General features: G+C 38.6%; 1 protein-coding gene across 6 annotated transcripts in view; it reads right to left on the bottom strand.

Annotated features, from left to right (window-relative positions):
- The window catches only part of LOC133557778 (focal adhesion kinase 1-like), an 84139-nt gene that overhangs the window by 46888 nt on the left and 19287 nt on the right, over window positions 1-17964 (bottom strand). For all 6 annotated transcript variants that reach the window (XM_061908561.1, XM_061908562.1, XM_061908563.1 and 3 more), the window contains exon 2: window positions 4258-4284. The gene's annotated coding sequence lies outside the window, so the exon portion shown is untranslated. The remainder of the gene's footprint in view (window positions 1-4257; window positions 4285-17964) is intronic.

Here is a 17964-nt window from a genome sequence, read left to right as displayed (position 1 = left end):
TTTATGGTGGAGCACTCTGCGGTAAAGTTGCATTACCGCCACTTACCGTATTGGAGTGTGAACCAGAGTTCCTATCCATCTCCCTCACATATATACCTTTCCATACTAAATTCTACTCCATAAACCCCTCTTTTCTAGAAAATTCACTAAAATATTATTGTTGCTGCCTAGTACCCATTTGAGTGTAACCTCCTCCTGTCCAAGTCTCCTTGCTTCGTCTATTAGTTTTCTCCTTTCTCTACAACGTTTCCTACAATCAGTGATTGCATGTTCCACATTGCAGTTGTCACGTAATCCTGTTGGGTGTTTTTAGAACGTGAATAGAGTTACAGTGTGTATGTAAAAAGTGCATGTTAGTGTTTCTTAAGGACACAAATGATGTCGGAAACAAATGAACTCATTAGCATTAAATGATTACCAATAAATTATTCACACACATTGCGTTGCAATCTAAATAAAAAAAACTTTCACCTAAAAAGCCCTCCAAAAAAGAGCCGATAACCGCCAAAAACACTCCATTTATATGCCGTGACATGCATATTAAACAAGGTACAGTTGTTAACATAACAGCTAACACAGAGAAACTACTTTTAGTAACACAGAACCTTGCTCACAGAGAGGTAAGATAGCTACTGAGCTGCTGCTGAATCATCTCAGAGGTAGTAAAAATTCATGCTGGATTATAAATCATGCCCTGGCCTGCAACTGAACAGTAGAAGGCTGTGGTCATAAACCGAGAAGCAGGTCAACTTTGAATTCAACTTAGACCTAAAACAGGACGACACAACAAGATTTGCTCCCCGCATTTTTTTTTACCTAAGGAGTGAGGATTACGCTAGAGTGATCATCTAAATGAAGAGCACAATTCCTGTGCTGAAAGATACACACATCCCCATCAGTCAGCATCCCAGAGAGAGCGGATATTGTAAGCCCCTGTTTTATTGTGTTCTTATTTTGTATTCATTGTTTGTCACTTAGCAATACTTCTACATAATGGTTTAGTGTTTCACTAAAGCTGGATCTGCTTAGCACCAGCTTTGAGAATGTGTACCTCACAGTCCTTATATTCAGGCTCATAAATACTGTACAAGGATCTGATCATCATTCGTCCAAAAGTGGTCAGTGTTGTCTATCACAACATCTGCCATTATTACTAGTAGTTATATTTTGTTGACAGAAATGTGCTTTGCGAAATGATTGCGCCTAGAAAAGTAGTTAGAGTAATGCTTAAAAAATGACCTAAAATACTGTAAATAATGTTAATAATTAATGTTATCATGAATGTGCCTGTTACTACATTACATACCTGTACATACTTACAGCATGTATATAAAACGTTGTTGGTGGTTTTTGGAGGGCTTTTTAGGCACAATAGATTGAATCCCTATCACCTGCATTGTTGGCCACCTCTTACCACTAGGTTTTTTACCATTTTAAAAAACCCAGAAAAGACAAAGTGATGTGTTTTCTTGTCTCACCAGAGGGATTGTGAATGATTGGCAAAATTCCCAAAAAGTGCAATTCCCTTTTAAAGCTACAGACAGACAAAATTCCAGCGGGACTTACAGGGCTGTATAGTGCAAGCATTTTAGTCACATTTACGGGTAAAAATAGGTTGTGCGAGTATTGGAAAAAAAATAGCATGCGTGCGAATACTGATTTTAACCCTTTAAAGAGAAATTTTATCTATTTAGAGTAAAATTTCGCCCATCTCTATAGCATGTTTGAAATTAACTTAAACCATAACCACAACCAAATGAACACGTGATTGACACGGAAGTGTCACTGATAAGTCTGTGCGCGACCACCTTTAAATTCAACACAAACTAGTAACTACGAGGGTGGGAGGGAATATTGAACACCATATTAATAATTGAAGTGACAAAATTGTCATCCAAACAAAACCTTGTTTGCTGACAAAAACGTACAGCCTTGGAAGCACATTCAATCCATTTATTAAGCGTAAAAAAGATGCAACACAAACGAGTGAAAGATTCAAAAGAGTTGACGTCAGCTGGCCTACTAAGCTAACAAAATAGCTCAAGCTAAAATGCCTTTGAGACTCAGACTGAGCGTAGACTTGCTGACGTCACTAGGCAACGGGCACTGCCTTTTAAAGGCATACACACACTGCTCTCATATAAAACTTATCTTAACTGCATTGTGCCAGATATTTGAAGTTTATGTTTAAGTATTGCATTAATTATTTTCCTTATAAATTATTTACATTTATTAAAGATTAATTCCGTTAGTAATTTAATTAATTTTTGGTAAAGTAACAAGTAACTATAATAACTTTTTAAAGTAATTATCAAAACACAAAGCATCATGAAACTGTTGGCAAGTTGGTGTGCCTGACTAAAATCTTTGTGTTTATGTCCTATAACATTTACCCTGTAAAAACACCATTGGTAAAGGTCAATTATTTTCATATTGCTGCTGTTTAAACAGTTACACCCGTGCACTTTATTTCACATTTTGTTTTTTTGTGTTTTTATTAGCTGAATAATTGAGCATAACTAAACATTTTTCAAGGAAGCCTGAAGATTATATTTGACTTTTCTTGTATTAATTTCAAGGCTTTTTCTTTTTTCTTATCTCAAAACACCTATTAAGCTGAGATCTTATTATACAAAACCTAATTTTTCTACTTGCTGGTACCTGTTTTTGGGATCTCCATCAGTTCCAAAAATTTTAAATCAGGGCATGGTGAAGATATTTAGTTACATCAACGGATATTTCCATTTATCGGTTGGTTAATGGGCCAAATCATATCGGGATATGAGTTTTGATCCATATCTCCCAGCCCAACACTCGTGCAACAGTGTAGGGCTTTTGTAAACACTGTTTAGGGATGTTCTCAGTGTTTAATAGAGCGTTACAGTAGGCCTTATGATGGCATTTTGTTTACATGTATGAGTGCACATGTATTTGTTGTTTGAGTGTTAATAATGAAATTGTGATCCATCCATCCATCCATCTTCTTCCGCTTATCCGAGGTCGGGTCGCGGGAGCAGCAGCCTAAGCAGGAAAGCCCAGACTTCCCTCTCTCCAGCCACTTCGTCCAGCTCCTCCTGGGGGATCCCGAGGCAATTCCCAGGCCAGCCGAGAGAGATAGTCTTCTCAACATGTTCTGGGTCTTCCCCGTGGCCTCCTGCCAGTCGGACGTGCCCGAAATACCTCCCGAGGGAGGCGTTTGGGTGGCATCCTGACCAGATGCCCGAATCACCTCATCTGGCTCATCTCAATGTGGAGGAGCAGCGGCTTTACTTTGAGCTCCCCCCGGATGACAGAGCCAAGTTCTCACCCTATCTCTAAGGGAGAGCCCCGCCACCCAGCGGAGAAGGCTCATTTCGGCAGCTTGTACCCGTGATCTTGTCCTTTCAGTCATAACCCAAAGCTCATGACCATAGGTGAGGATGGGAACGTAGATCGACCGGTAATTTGAGAGCTTTGCCTTCCGGCTCAGCTCGTTCTTCACCACAACGGATCGATACAGCATCCGCATTACTGAAGACGCAAGACAGATCCGCCTGTCGATCTCACGATCCAATCTTCCCTCACCCGTGAACAAGACTCCGAGATACTTGAACTCCTCTACTTGGGGCAAGATCTCCTCCTCAACCCGGAGATGGCACTCCACACTTTTCCGGGAGAGAGCCATGGATTCTGACTTGGAGGTGCTGATTCCCATCCCAGTCGCTTCACACGATGAAATTGTGATATTTAAGACATTTTATATTGCTCCTAAATTTTTTTCTGTGCTAAAATGATATCTGTGCTACTAATCTTTTTAATTTAGTAGCACCGGTGTTAATCGTGAAAAAGCTAAGCGTACAGCCCGATCTTTCAAAAGCACTTTTGAACTATCTGAAATGAAACATTAGGGCTAGATTTAAGGATTCAAATACTCCATAAAAATATTACAATAAACATTAAAAAGGCCTCATGTTTTAATTTAGTTTGTTTTATATGTCAGCTTGGCGGCACAGGTGAATATGTTACAATCGAATGCATCAACTTGATGCCAGCCTACATAAATGATGTGCTCCACTGCTTTATTCACTCCGTTTCAGACCCTCTGGTCCTCAGGGGGTGAACTTATTCATAAAGGAACACGCTGGATGTTTTCTAATTAGGGGTTCACGGTGCACTGGTCTCTGAGTAATGCCTCTGTTCTTCGTGAGGAGGGCTTCTAGTGATCCAGCAGCTGTATGATAACGATTATCAAAAGAAATGAGGGTGGCAGTTACTCACCTGTGTAGTAGGCAATCCTGGAGATATCTGAAAGACAAACAGAGAGGCGAGTTAATAAGCTTGTTAAAGTGCATCAAGCTGTCTTCACATTGGGTTTACGGTCAAAGATTACACAGGGGGAATTATTTTTAAGAGCTTCTAGTGTTGAAATGATTGACGACGGGGTTGGATTATGGGGGAAATAAATCAATGCTATGGTGAGAAACAACAAGATATTGATTGAGAAAATTCAATAGGTCATCAGATGTTAGATAAACATGTAAAATAGCTCATTTAAAAGCTCAAAGGAGACCAAATAGGTGTTTGCTCATAGATAAATGTGCATGAAGTACCGCGGAAAAACATAAACAAGCATAATTAATACAGGACCCATTTAAAAAGAGACCTATAAACTCCCTTGGCAGGTTCAGAGAAGACTTTATATACTGAAAGGTACAGTACTCTACAATGAATTCCTGATTAAATGCATGCCACAGGAAGTCCGGGAGAAGCCTTTTGTGGATCATTTACTGTAGAGTGTTAATGATCCAGGTCAAAAGGATAAGTGCTTTAGACACCCAAGGTCTACACAATCACACTACACAGTACACATGAATGCACACACAGTAATAGAAGAGGTCATCAACAAGGATGATGTCATGCAAAGAATAACCACAAAAAGGAAGTGGCAACCCAAGTCGTATAGTTTATCGACAAACACTACTGTAATATAATACCAGAGTGTGCGTTTATACAGTATGTGTGCATGTGTGTGGGATGGAGACAGGAAGGGCAGACAATCCCCAAGGCCAAAGATGCCATGAACTGCACTTTTATGATTCGTTTTTCCAATAATGCACTTTTCACAATACAGCAAGAAAATAGACTTTATTACAGTCGTCGTCATTATTTGAGGAAAAAAATGGTGATTTATTGAAAATATTGGAATTTTATGAGGGGTGTACATGCAAAATATTAAATTCATTAAGTGGTAATACTACATGCAAAATGTTATACTTCAATTAGAATGAAGTTTAAATATTAAGCGAATAAATTGGCCAAATTACAAGACTATTATGTTATCAATAATGAAGTGGCAATATTACAAAAATAAAGTCATCTTTTTAAGAGACTAAAAAAATGAAATATCACATGACTAAAATTAGTATATTACAAAAACAAAACTGGAATTTTAGAAGAATGCAGTCAAAACATTAAGTGACCAAAGTCAAGAAGAGATAGGAATAAAATGGCATTATGAATGAATGAGTAGAAACTATTGCAGCCTTACAAGAAGAAAGTAAATTATGAGAATAGAAATGTGACATTACAGGAGCAAAGTAGAATTTTATGATGACGAAAAAAATATTTACTGGAATAATAAGTATTATTGCAAGAAGAATGATTTTATGTAACAGTGTTATTTTACATGAATATAATATTTAACTGCTATAAATATACAAGAATGACATGTTACGATCATTATATTTTTTTGAAATTACCATTTTTGCCTTTTGACCCTAGTTTTAAATTCTAATATTCCAGCATCGCCTTGTACCAATCATACCAATTTTATTACAGAAAAGGGTGGATATAACTGCTTAAAAAAGTCAGAGAAGGGATTCACATGGAATTGTTAATGTCCTCATGTCCTCATGTGTCTATTATTACATCAAGATAGACTCCTAAGACCACCATCTGGCCCACTGATGCTGCTCTGACACCCTCACAAAAGAGGTCAATGAAAGTGAAGCGCCTCAAAGCTGCAAACACAAGCACACAAAATGCACTTGCCACTAAACCGCCTGTGAGTTTTTGAAGTAATATGATGCAAGCAATCCGCCTCACTGCCATGACGGTGAGCCCCAGGAGGAGTATGTCTCTGCTCTACGACCCTGCGGACAAAGATATAGTCTTGCTTGCAACAACAGTGTGCCTGAGGTAACCGGCACACCTGCCAGTCAAAATAACGGCATGGAGGTGTGGAAATCACTCTTTTGTATTCAAAAGTTCAGCTGTGATTTACAAGATGTGGATAAATGTCTTTATTCAAGCTTCATGTACGGATGAACGTGACTGTATTGTCACATAAAACACGCATAAGATGCATAAATCCTGCATGCATGAAACATAAGGTCATGTAAACGCATGAGTGCCCGTCTGCGTTTAGCTACAGAAGCACGCGCTCACTCAAGTGTGAGGAGGTGTGAAGGGTCAGTGATAACGTGTCAACAGCACACAGGGAAAATGTTTTATTCAGCATCGATTTAGGATGAAATTACGTTTTCTAATGATGTTATTTTTAAGATGGTGAATATTGATGTCAAATACAAGCATTTGTAAATTACAGTTGTGGCGCCCCCCATGGGTTGTGGTCAGAATGCTTCGGCAGACGTGCTGGCATACAGGCTATACAGACATCCAAGTTTTACAGTCATTGGAAAATAATTGCCAAAAACTTTTGGCAAATCAGTTAGATGACAATGGTTGGTGCTACCTTGTTTTTTTAAGCAAATCCACTGAAATTTGACACATATGTGCTTGTCAGTCCCCTAGAGTTGTACACCAAATTTTGAGGTGAACAGCTGCAATCAGGCGGACAAGTCACCACCTCATCGCAGCCAGCTGAGATAGGCTCCAGCACCCCCCGCGACCCCGAAAGGGACAAGTGGTAGGTAGAAAATGGATGGATGGATGGAAAGGGTGAACAGCGTAAAGTTTCAGCTAAGGTTGCAACGATTAATAAATTTAATAGATTAATTAGATAACAAAAAAAGTTTCAGCTCATATTCTGTTGCTTCGATTAATCATTTAATGAGTGTAACTTATAAAACTTGATCAAATCCTGCATGGAATGTCCATAACCTTATATACGCAAAGTTAGTTTCCCCACAACTGCTGCAATAGAGCACATATGAGAGGGGTGGTGTGTGGTTGCCGCCATCTGTGCGGCGGAGAACCTCTAAGTTTAGTTAAATTGCATTTTTGTTAATGCACACATGTTCAAAGTGCAATTTCAAGAATGAAAGTTACGGCAAGCGTATTTTTTTTTTTTTTATTTAAAATGCTTTTTATAAAATGCACACTGACACTATAAAGTGTTTTACTAAAGTGATTACTCAATTAATCGAAAAAATGTATCAATAGATTACTCAATTCCTAAAATAATCGATAGCTGTTGTCGTGGTTACAGTGAAAGTGAGTATTGAGGAGCTGTGAGAAATTTTAAATCAATCCAGCTCATGAGGTGTATGTAATGACAGTGCCACCAGGTAGTAGATTCATCCTACAAATATTAGCACAGGCAACACATTAGGGGTGCATGTTTTGACAAATTGTCACCTTGTACAGTATATGCAGTGGTTCAGGGGTAGAAGAATTACTTAGACACTTACAATATATAATACATGTCTGCAGATGCCCAAAACACAGCCTCAAATACATCATGCCTACACACAACAAAATACTTTCTAAGAATGCACAATGCAACCCTTTAATTTAACAACCCACTCACAACTTCCCACACGCACTTTAAACCTTCTCAATGCACATCACAAACACTGTTCATTCTAAAATGCACATCTTCATCAAAACTCTACGCTTGTGTCAATTCTTAGCAAACCTGTTATTATCGTGACAATCTTCATAATAAATAGAACTCACAAAATAACGAATGTATTAAATAGGTATCTTTCTTGAGCAAGAGGCCACAAACTTACCGTGGTACAATCCTTCCATCTAAAGTCCAGAATAGGGCAAAAAAGATGAGCGCTAAATTGGGAAAGCCCAAATCCCGGGCTTCTGTGGTCACTGTAACAACCCGGCCTTCTCCTTCCTAATCCCTCACTTCTACTACTACACTCACAGAGCATGGCATGAGTGGGACGGGGCGAGCGCGTCCTAAGGGGGAGGGAGATGAGCAAGAGAGATGGATGGATGGAGGAGGAAGAAGGGGGAGGGGTAATCGTTGTCTACCAGAAGAGGGACGAAGAGAGAGACAGAAAGCGAGTGAGAGAGAGAGAGAGAAAAAGAAAGAAAGAGAGAGAGAGAGAGAGAAAGACGACCAGAGGTACAAGTCTCACTGAGTCAAGAAGACAAGACAAGCATAAACTGAACACTGTTCTACTCCTGTCCTGCAGGTGGCTATAATGAACATTTCAAAGTAGTTAGGCCAGATGCCACTTACAGTTTGCTTTTTCTTTCTTTTTTCTCAACAGCTCCATCAGCTGGATCGTTCACTTGGCCTTAATGCAAGCAAACTACTAGGTGACTCTTCTATGTGTATTATCGGATTTGCGCCAACATTGAATAACTAACGCAAGAATTAATGCCTCTATTTGATTAGCCCGCTAAGTCTCCTACTAAGCGTGGTCTAAAAGAAACAAAAACCCGTACCTCTTTACACAAAAATGTTGAAACTCGGTTGTGGGCCTGACTCTAACTGCACTAACTGTACTCTTTACCAAAAACTCATCACCAGTGTTAATGCTGACTGAGCAGGTTGTTCCTCACCGCTATTCAGTGTTTCCCACAGATTGTCAATCTTTTTGTCACGTGTGTGCATCGGCAAGGGTGGAGTGTGGACGCGGCCGGGGCAGCGTCAATATGAGATCATTGTATAATTTTCTTTAAATAGGCTAACAAATTGTTACATAGATTTACAGAAAAATCTTTGTTATTAATTATTAGTATCAACATATTTTTTGTTACATTATATCGTTTCGCTCTATTTTTCAATTGTTGCTGCTTATTTTTTTTACTACAACCACACAATTACAATTTTTAACAACATTGCTTGTTTCTGCTTTGTTGTGCAATATACTTGTTTATAAATAACCATGTGGTTAAACAGAGCTACATGCACTTCATTATCAAAAATGTACATTTTTAAACAGCTGGCAGTAATGCACATTTGTTCTGGATCTTGTGGGTCATTGCCTTACTTTGCCCTAATGCAAGTGGACTGTAAAGGCAAAATAAAACCTGTTCTGGATCTGAGCCACAATATTAAATTACCTGCCAGGCCTTCTATAGTCGCTGGGTGTGGGTTATACAAAATAAAATAACTGCTACGTTCTTTAATAAGTGGCAGGTCCAGCTACAAATCATTAGTAAAGATAAAATATTAAGCTGCTGTACATAAAGACTTTTCAAACAACCTCTCTCCCATTATTGCCTGCTTCCAATTAACACTCAGGTCTCTTTGCGGTTTAGGTAAATAGCCTGTGCTATAATTACAGTACTTATGCTTTAAATTACCTAACCCACCAACAAATGTTTATCAAAACATAATGTTTCCGATACAACTTTTTACAACACATACTATACCTTTCTGAAATGCCACAAAATCTTTGTACAAACAGGCTCATAATAAGAATGTGTAAGTGTGTGTGTTCATGCTTGTGTTGTTATCTTTGAGCCCTTGCATCTCTGCTACAAAATCCAGCACCCTAAGGGGGATACTCCATTAGTCATAATGTGACATTCTCATTCAGTCCTACTGAAACCGGCTGTCGCTCAGGCTGTTCACTTGACTGCCTCATCGAAAACCGACACATAGAAGAGAGCAGCCACAGATACAAGTTTTATCACAACATAGACCTGCTGACTTTTAGAAATGACCATACATTATCAACATGCATGTTAGCAAGCTACTGTACATATGGATAGAACCCCAAGCTCTTAGACACACACATCAAGCATGGAGACCAACACGAGACTGGAGTTGCTCAAGAGTAAAGGAGATTACTGGGCCAATGGATTAATAAGCCAAGACGTCTCGCGCGCACGCGCACACAATCTATTTTATTATATTGTATGTTTTGTAAACAGGTACAGTATTTCAAATTATATATGGTGGTTTGTTTTATTTGGTACAGTCAGTTTCTTATTTATTTTCTCTCCTTTAAATTGTAATGTATTTTTAATGGCAACATAAATATAAAGTGGTTTAATGGTGCTAGCTACTGGGGGCGTGATGATGCATCTTAATGTATTATACAGTCCCTGCAGAAAGTCGCAATATCGTGATCACACCAATTTAATAAATTCAACCAATCCCCTCAATTTTGTTAAAAGCCCGCCACTTCACCAACATTTTGGCCAATCAGCGTCAATTTGTGCCATGTACACATTTAATCGGATTAAATGCCTAACTCTAATAAAAATGCTTAATGTAAACCTGCCATTCGGAATATTCTGACCCAATCACACACACTCGGGCCAAATTTTCATTTGGATCGAGACTTGTGGTTTATGCTGATAGTCATTCGGATTGGAGCGCATGAAAACACTTGTTCCGAAATTCGGGTTGAAATGTTCCTTACTGCGCATGTCTTTGATGTCAGCTATACCTTTGTGGGAGAGTGGGGACTAAATGTATTAGTCTCGGAATGAAGCGATTGTCTTGCTGCGGTCTCCCATCTTTCAAAATGTAAGCTATACTTTTGTGGGGGAGTGGGGACTAAATTTATTAGCCTCGGAATGAAGCGATTATATTGCTGCAGTCTCCCCTTATTCAATATGTATAGAAGTAGCGTTATATACTGTTTGTTGCTTTAAAACGAAACTAACAAAAATAAAAGTATCTTCTTAAGTGTCATGTGTCGATGTAAAAATAAAAGGAGTGATACAGTTGTCACCTGAACGAGCGGTTTTAACAGCTGTGCTAAGTGCTCACTGTAACTGTAATGTAGTAACGTGAAGATGCCAACCCATACATATTGCCACAAAAATTGCACAGGACAGCTCCCTTTCAAAAAGAGAGATAAAACAAAAGTAGTGAAAAGAAGGAAGAAACAAGATAAATACAGTCACAACGTCGGACAAGCAGAAATGCACAAAGCTATATTTGTGCATCGCGTTTTCAGCACCTGCAGGGAGAGAACTCGCCCAAAAGATGATGCCATAGCGCAAACAATAAGACCTTTCCTATCATGGTATATGGTGAGCATGTCAATGTAAAGTATTCAGATTTAAAGTGTGATGCATGAAAATTCACATGATAATCGTATCATTTTTTTAGGGTCCATGTACATAAGAACATTCTAATCTGAAATATGATCAGATTAAATAAATTTTGCCCATGTAGACGTGGCTATTGAGTCTGTGTTTTTACTGCCATCTTTTAAGTCTGTGCCGTAAAAATGTGCAAAACATCAAGATTGCGTTTTGTAGTTACGGTGATAAGGAACACTTAAAACAATGACAGCAAACTCATAAAACCACAAATTGATTCAATGTTACTGAGACAAATAACCCAAAATAAAGCATTTTAGGCCACAACAATCAGAAAAAAAGCCTTGGAAATCTTACACGGACTGATTTTAGGGTTTCATTTTTAAGGCTTTTCAGCTTGAGACTTTTTTGTCAACTGTGTTGTTGTTAGTTTATTTTGGATTACTATTCAAAAAACACAGTTTTCCAAAATGGCATTGAAGTTGCCATTCCCATCCATCCATTTCCTACCGCTTATTCCCTTTGGGCTCGCGGGGGGCGCTGGCGCCTATCTCAGCTACAATCTGGCGGTAGGTGGGGTACACCCTGGACAAGTCGCCACCTCATCGCAGGGCCAACACAGACAGACAGACAACGTTCACACTCACATTTACACACTAGGGCCAATTTAGTGTTGCCAATCAACCTATCCCTAGGTGCATGTCTTTGGAGGCGGGAGGAAGCCGGAGTACCAGGAGGGAACCCACGCAGTCACGGTGAGGAAATGCAAACTTCACACAGGCAGATCCCGAGCCTGGGATTGAACCCTGGACTACTCAGGACTTTTGTATTGTGAGGCAGACGCACTAACCATTCTTCCACCATTCCCATACAATTACTTGTGAAATACTTTATTTTGGCGCTGACCTTCACAAAATAATGGAGGTTTTGTGTACATTTTCTATTTAGCTTTTCTTTGTTTTATACATTATTACAACACATTAGCATTAGATTACAATAGAATCTGATAGGCTCCAGCAATCCCGCAACCCTGAGAGGGATAAGCGGTGGAAAATGGATGGGTAGATGGAGTCTGGAAACCCCGTTTCCTCATGTAGTAACATCGCCCTCCAGTGGCACTACACTTTCAATCAGGGGTCCCCAAATAGTCCTATTTCCTGCCTTGTGTATAGTGTGAAAAAACATTCCATTAAAACGGGTTAAAACCAGCCAGAGAAATGAGTGCTGAATGAAGCTTTGTTTAAAAGGACAGCGTTTGCGGGTGACTCATCACACAACCAGACGCACGCACGCACGCATGCACACACACACACACACACACACACACAAGGCTGTATTTTACCCATGCCTGACCTCTCCAGTGTTGAAACGTGCGAGTGTGTGTGATGTCATAACTGTGAAGACCTTTTTTGTTATGTGTGTTTGCGTGTGTTGAAGAGCGGAGATGAGGTCATGTGATTGGCCAAGCAGACACTGATGCACAACTCTTTGTCATCCTCCCTCCAGCTCAACTTTTAATTTAACTTATGAAATATCCATTTACTCCCATATGTCTCAGACGTATCCTGAAAGTTAAGCTTTTGTAAGCAGGCAAACAAAGGCCAAGAACAGCAGGTGGTGCTAACCTCCTCTATTTGTTGAACAGTACATCCAATATCCTGTCAAATAGACCCAGAAAAACTGTCCAATTCAATGAAAAATAGTACATTTGCATGGATCTGTTTCCCTCCGTTACTGTTTTTCCTTTTACTTTAACACAATGACGACTTTCTTTTATGTCTCTGACTCATGTAATAAGAGACAGACAGAGGCAGAGAGGGGGCAACGGCTTTACAATATGTGAAGCTCCCTGTTTTTGCAATTCAGCAAAAAGACCTCAAAAACTGTAAAATTAGCTAAACCTCAGCCAAGATTACTATGTGCTATTCTTCTCGTAGGGGTTTTCTTCATCCAACTGACATGTACTTTTACTACTACTGACCTTCATGACTGTGTGTGAAGGAGTGCGTCAGAGGGCCAACTAGTTGCCAAGTAGTTTTCTAGCGAGGGTCAAGAAGGCTTGGTTTAAGACATTGGTGGCCAAAGTGCGGCTCAGGGGCATTTTGGAGCCCGCAGTCTGTTTTTTTCATTGCCTGTGGTACATTCTAGAAACACAATTAAACATGAAAACAACAGCAATAGAGCAAAAAGGCATAAGATAGGGGTGCTCAAAGTGCAGCACTTGGTCCATTCAGATTCAGATTCAAAGGTACTTTATTAATCCCTGAGGGGAAATTGAGTTTTCAGCACAATCCCATTCAAAATCAGACAAACATTACAGAGGGACAGAAAAAAATAACCTAAGCCAACAACCCCCTACCCACCCCCAAACCCCGTCTACACCTGCTCGCCCCACAGTTTGTTTTGTATTCTAAAAAAATGCAATGAAACAAGAAAACTACTCCAACAAAAGTTGTGCCAAAATGCATAAAACAGGCTTGTCTTAAGTGTAGCCTACATTTGGCTTTTATTGGCCAGCAGCACATTTGAAAAATACAGTTAAACATGAAAATAAAAAACAAAAAGCTAAAATTTAAAAAAAGGTTAAAGGGGGTCGTAGTATGATTTTTTTCTATATTTAAAACACTCATTGTGGTCTACATAGTATGTAATGATAGTTTGTTGGTCAAATGTTGCAGAGATTATTTTATATAGACCATATTCTGTGTCGGAGAAGAGGAGGGGATATTCAAGCGGGCGATTTATATATTAAAAAAACTAGTGGAAAATGGCAGAGGGATTCTCTTCCTTAGTTTTTTTCTTTTAGCGATGTAGGTGACATCCAGGAAACCCACAATGCGTCCACTTGGCCACATTTGGACAAATGTATACGTCTGGATAAAACAATGCCCAAAACATTAATTTGAGTTGTCCACCATGTAAGCCGAAATCAAAACTGCTCTCGGCATGGAAGACGTGGAATACACATTTAAGAACACACATGATTGTGGCAGACATGTGATGACTTTTGCTAAAGTGTAGCCTGTCTAAATGCTACATTTCATTTTCACAGGTGTTTTACAACGAGCCATTTGCTCATTATTTCTACTCTTTATATTTTGACATTGAATAGTTGAAACATTTTGAAACAAACAAGATCATAGAGGCACAAATAAGTCAAGTCACTTACTTGGCGCTGACCACAGAACCGTACATGTGTGATAGCAGTCCATTACATCGTCGATTGGGAATTTAAAAGTGCCTGCCTGCAAATTTATTTTTCATCTGAGTTTGATACATTTTGTAATTTTTGCATAGCTATGTTATCCATTTTATGTTGAAATAATGTTTCCATTTTATGTATACATTCTTGTTTTTTCTATTTTATTGATGTTATGTAATTCTGTGCTACTTAAACAGTTTATTTACTGTGCTGTTAATATCCAACTTGACAAACTGGGTTAATAAATGTACCACTGATTGTTTACAGTATAGTTGTCATTCACTTAAATTTCAGAGAATTTAGCTCAAAAAATTAATATCTTTGTATAAATATTTTCACCAGAAAATATATCGAGATTAGTGTTGTAACGATACCAATATTTTGGTACCGGTACTAAAATAATTTTGGTACTTTTCTGTAATTTTCGAAATAAAGGGGACCACATAAAAAATGCATTATTGGCTTTATTGTAACAAAAAAATATTTGGGTACATTAAACATATGTTTCTTATTGCAGTTAAGTCCTCAAATAAAATAGTGACCATACTAGATAACTTGTCTTTTTAGTAGTTAGCAAACAAACAAAGGCTACTAATTAGGCTGCTGATGTATGCAGTAACATTTATCATTCTATTATTTTGTGAACATTATTAAGGACAAGTGGTAAAAAAAGAATCATTAATTTAGTTGTTCATTTACTGTTAATATCTTCTTACTTTCTCTTTTAACATGTTCTGTCTACACTTCTGTTGAAATGTAATAATCACTTATTCTTCTGTTGTTTGATACTTTACATTAGTTTTGGATGATACCACAAATTTGAGTATCAATCCGATACGAAGTAGTTACAGAATCATACATTGGTCATATTCAAAGTCCTCATGTGTGTTTATAAACCCCTCCATCCATTTTCTACCGCGTGTCCCTTTTGGGGTCGCTGGAGCCTATCTCAGCAGAATTTGGGCGGTAGGCGGGGTACTCCCTGGACAAGACGCCACCTCATCACAGGTGTTTACAAACATGATACACATTTAAAAAAACCGAATGAAGATGTTGTGATGCCAAAAAATATCAACGTAATCATAGTAGTATCGACTTGATACGTGTCTGTACTTAATATCATTACAGTGTTACAGATGTTAGGTGTAGATCAACCCAAGGCGTTTGTTTACATTTTGATGCAGGTGAGCTACAGTGTGTAGTGAAGCATGTTTAGCTATTCCTCGTTCTGCAGGGATGATACTTGTAAGAAACATACTTTATTTGTCGCCATGGATACAAGGATTAGTGATTTAGAAGTACCTACAACACTGCCGACGGCGGATGGACGTTAGCTGCTAGCTGGCTAGCCATGTCTTAAAGCACCTCTTCCTGAGGGCGTTTCAGTGTTATAACTTCATCTTAATCGTTAATTTTTAAGCCAAAATGTGTCCGTCCTCCCTTTTCTGTCTACACACTGTGTCTGCTTGTAAGTACTCCGTGATTGTGTGCCACCAACATGCTCGTCTGCTCGTAAACCAACAATGTCACGGCATGACTTCGACGCGGGGGGCGACGCGACCGGTGCATTTCAGAGACGGTATCATACCGAAAACGATTCATTAGCATCGGAGTACTATACTAATACCGGTATACCGTACAACCCTAATCGAGATATATATCGAATATCGAGTTTATGTAAAAATATAATCGAGGTATAGTGTTTTGTCAATATTGCGCAGCCCTACTTCCATATGGAGTTTACTGACGGATATGAGTTGGAGCTATACACTACTTTGTAGGGGTGTGGGAAAAAATCGATTCGAATTTGAATCGCGGTTCTCACGTTGTGCGGTTCAGAATCGATTCTCATTTTAAAAAGATCGATTTTTTTTTTAATCAATCCAACAAAACAATACACAGCAATACCATAACAATGCAATCCAATTCCAAAACCAAACTTGACCTAGCAACACTCAGAACTGCAATAAACAGAGCAATTGAGGAGACACAAACATGACACAGAACAAACCAAAAGTAGTGAAACAAAAATGAATATCATCAACAACAGTATCAATATTTGTTATAATTTCAGCATAGCAGTGATTAAAAATCCCTCATTGACATTATCATTAGACATTTATAAAAATAATAAAAAAAGAACAATAGTGTCACAGTGGCTTACACTTGCATCGTATCTCATAAGCTTGACAACACACTGTGTCCAATGTTTTCTCAAAGAGAAAATAAGTCATATTTTTGGTTCGTTTAATAGTTAAAACAAATTTACATTATTGCAATCAGTTGATAAAACATTGTCCTTTACAATTATAAAAGCTTTTTTTACAAAAATCTACTACTCTGCTAGCATGTCAGCAGACTGGGGTAGATCCTGCTGAAATCCTATGTATTGAATGAATAGAGAATCGTTTTGAAACAGAAACATATCGTTTTTGAATCGAGAATCGCGTTGAATCGAAAAAAATAGATTTATAATCGAATCGCGACCCCAAGAATCGATATTGAATCGAATTGTGGGACACCCAAAGATTCGCAGCCCTACTACTTTGTATTAGAAATGGCAACATAGGACGACGCATGTGCATGTACGAGCCAGTGTGCCACAAAATAAAAGATAAACAAAAAGAAGGAGCTTATTTACTTCAGCGTCAGATTGCAATGGCAGAATGGAAGAATTTACCCAAAGAGATTTCCGTACAGTTTGTCCATCTTTGGAAATATCCAATGACGTCACAACTGGAAAAAAACAGCACAACTTGGGCAAATTGTAAATGGCTCGTTTGGAGGAAGTATGAAGTAAGGCAAGATTGTTTTATAATTACCTCCACCATGTCTCCATGGTTTCATTTCAAATTTTCGGGACTAATTCAGATCCCGCATAAACAAGACAGGTACCAATTGGCCGGGCAGGAACCTCACGTTGACCACGGCGGCCACGGCTCTTGTCCCTATGTTTGGCCGTGTTTTGATACATTTGTGAAAGCATAAGAAGACAGTTAACTCTCAACATATAATATGTAACGCACTGTTCATATTTAGTGACGCAACGCGATGATGTGTGTGGGGTTTTCATTTTTCCCTAACCCACTTGACCACCCTTGTTTAATGTGAATGAAAACCGCATAAAGATAACACTCCTGGCCATGCAATAAATTATATGAAGCCCCAACATGTCTTCAACATTGTGGGCTAGAGGAACACTAGGCCTAAGCGTGGGTTCTTTTTAAATGTACTATGAGTGAAAGTGTTCTTATCATGGGAAAAATGAACACTTCAGCATGACTGTGAAGTACTAGCTAAGGTTACAGAAGTGTTTTCCAGGTTTTAACGTGATAAGACACAAATATGTGGCCATGGGCCCCTATCTGAAATTGTTAAGATGTTAAGTTTGTTAAAAATTTCAATAATTCTTTAAGTCTTTCAAACACTTAATTTTTTTATATTTAAAAATATCAGGTGTATAGATTTGTAGTGGGGCACAAAGTGACATTGTGAGCTTCTATATATCTGCATTGCTCTAGCCAAGTAAAGTCTAAAATGACAAATACTTTCAGAGTTGTTAATGGGTT

The sequence above is a fragment of the Nerophis ophidion genome, linkage group LG08 (assembly GCF_033978795.1).
Source record: "Nerophis ophidion isolate RoL-2023_Sa linkage group LG08, RoL_Noph_v1.0, whole genome shotgun sequence".
Taxonomy (NCBI): Eukaryota; Metazoa; Chordata; class Actinopteri; order Syngnathiformes; family Syngnathidae; genus Nerophis; species Nerophis ophidion.
Note: the sequence above shows the minus strand (reverse complement) of the source record. Positions and strands in the feature narration are given on the sequence as shown.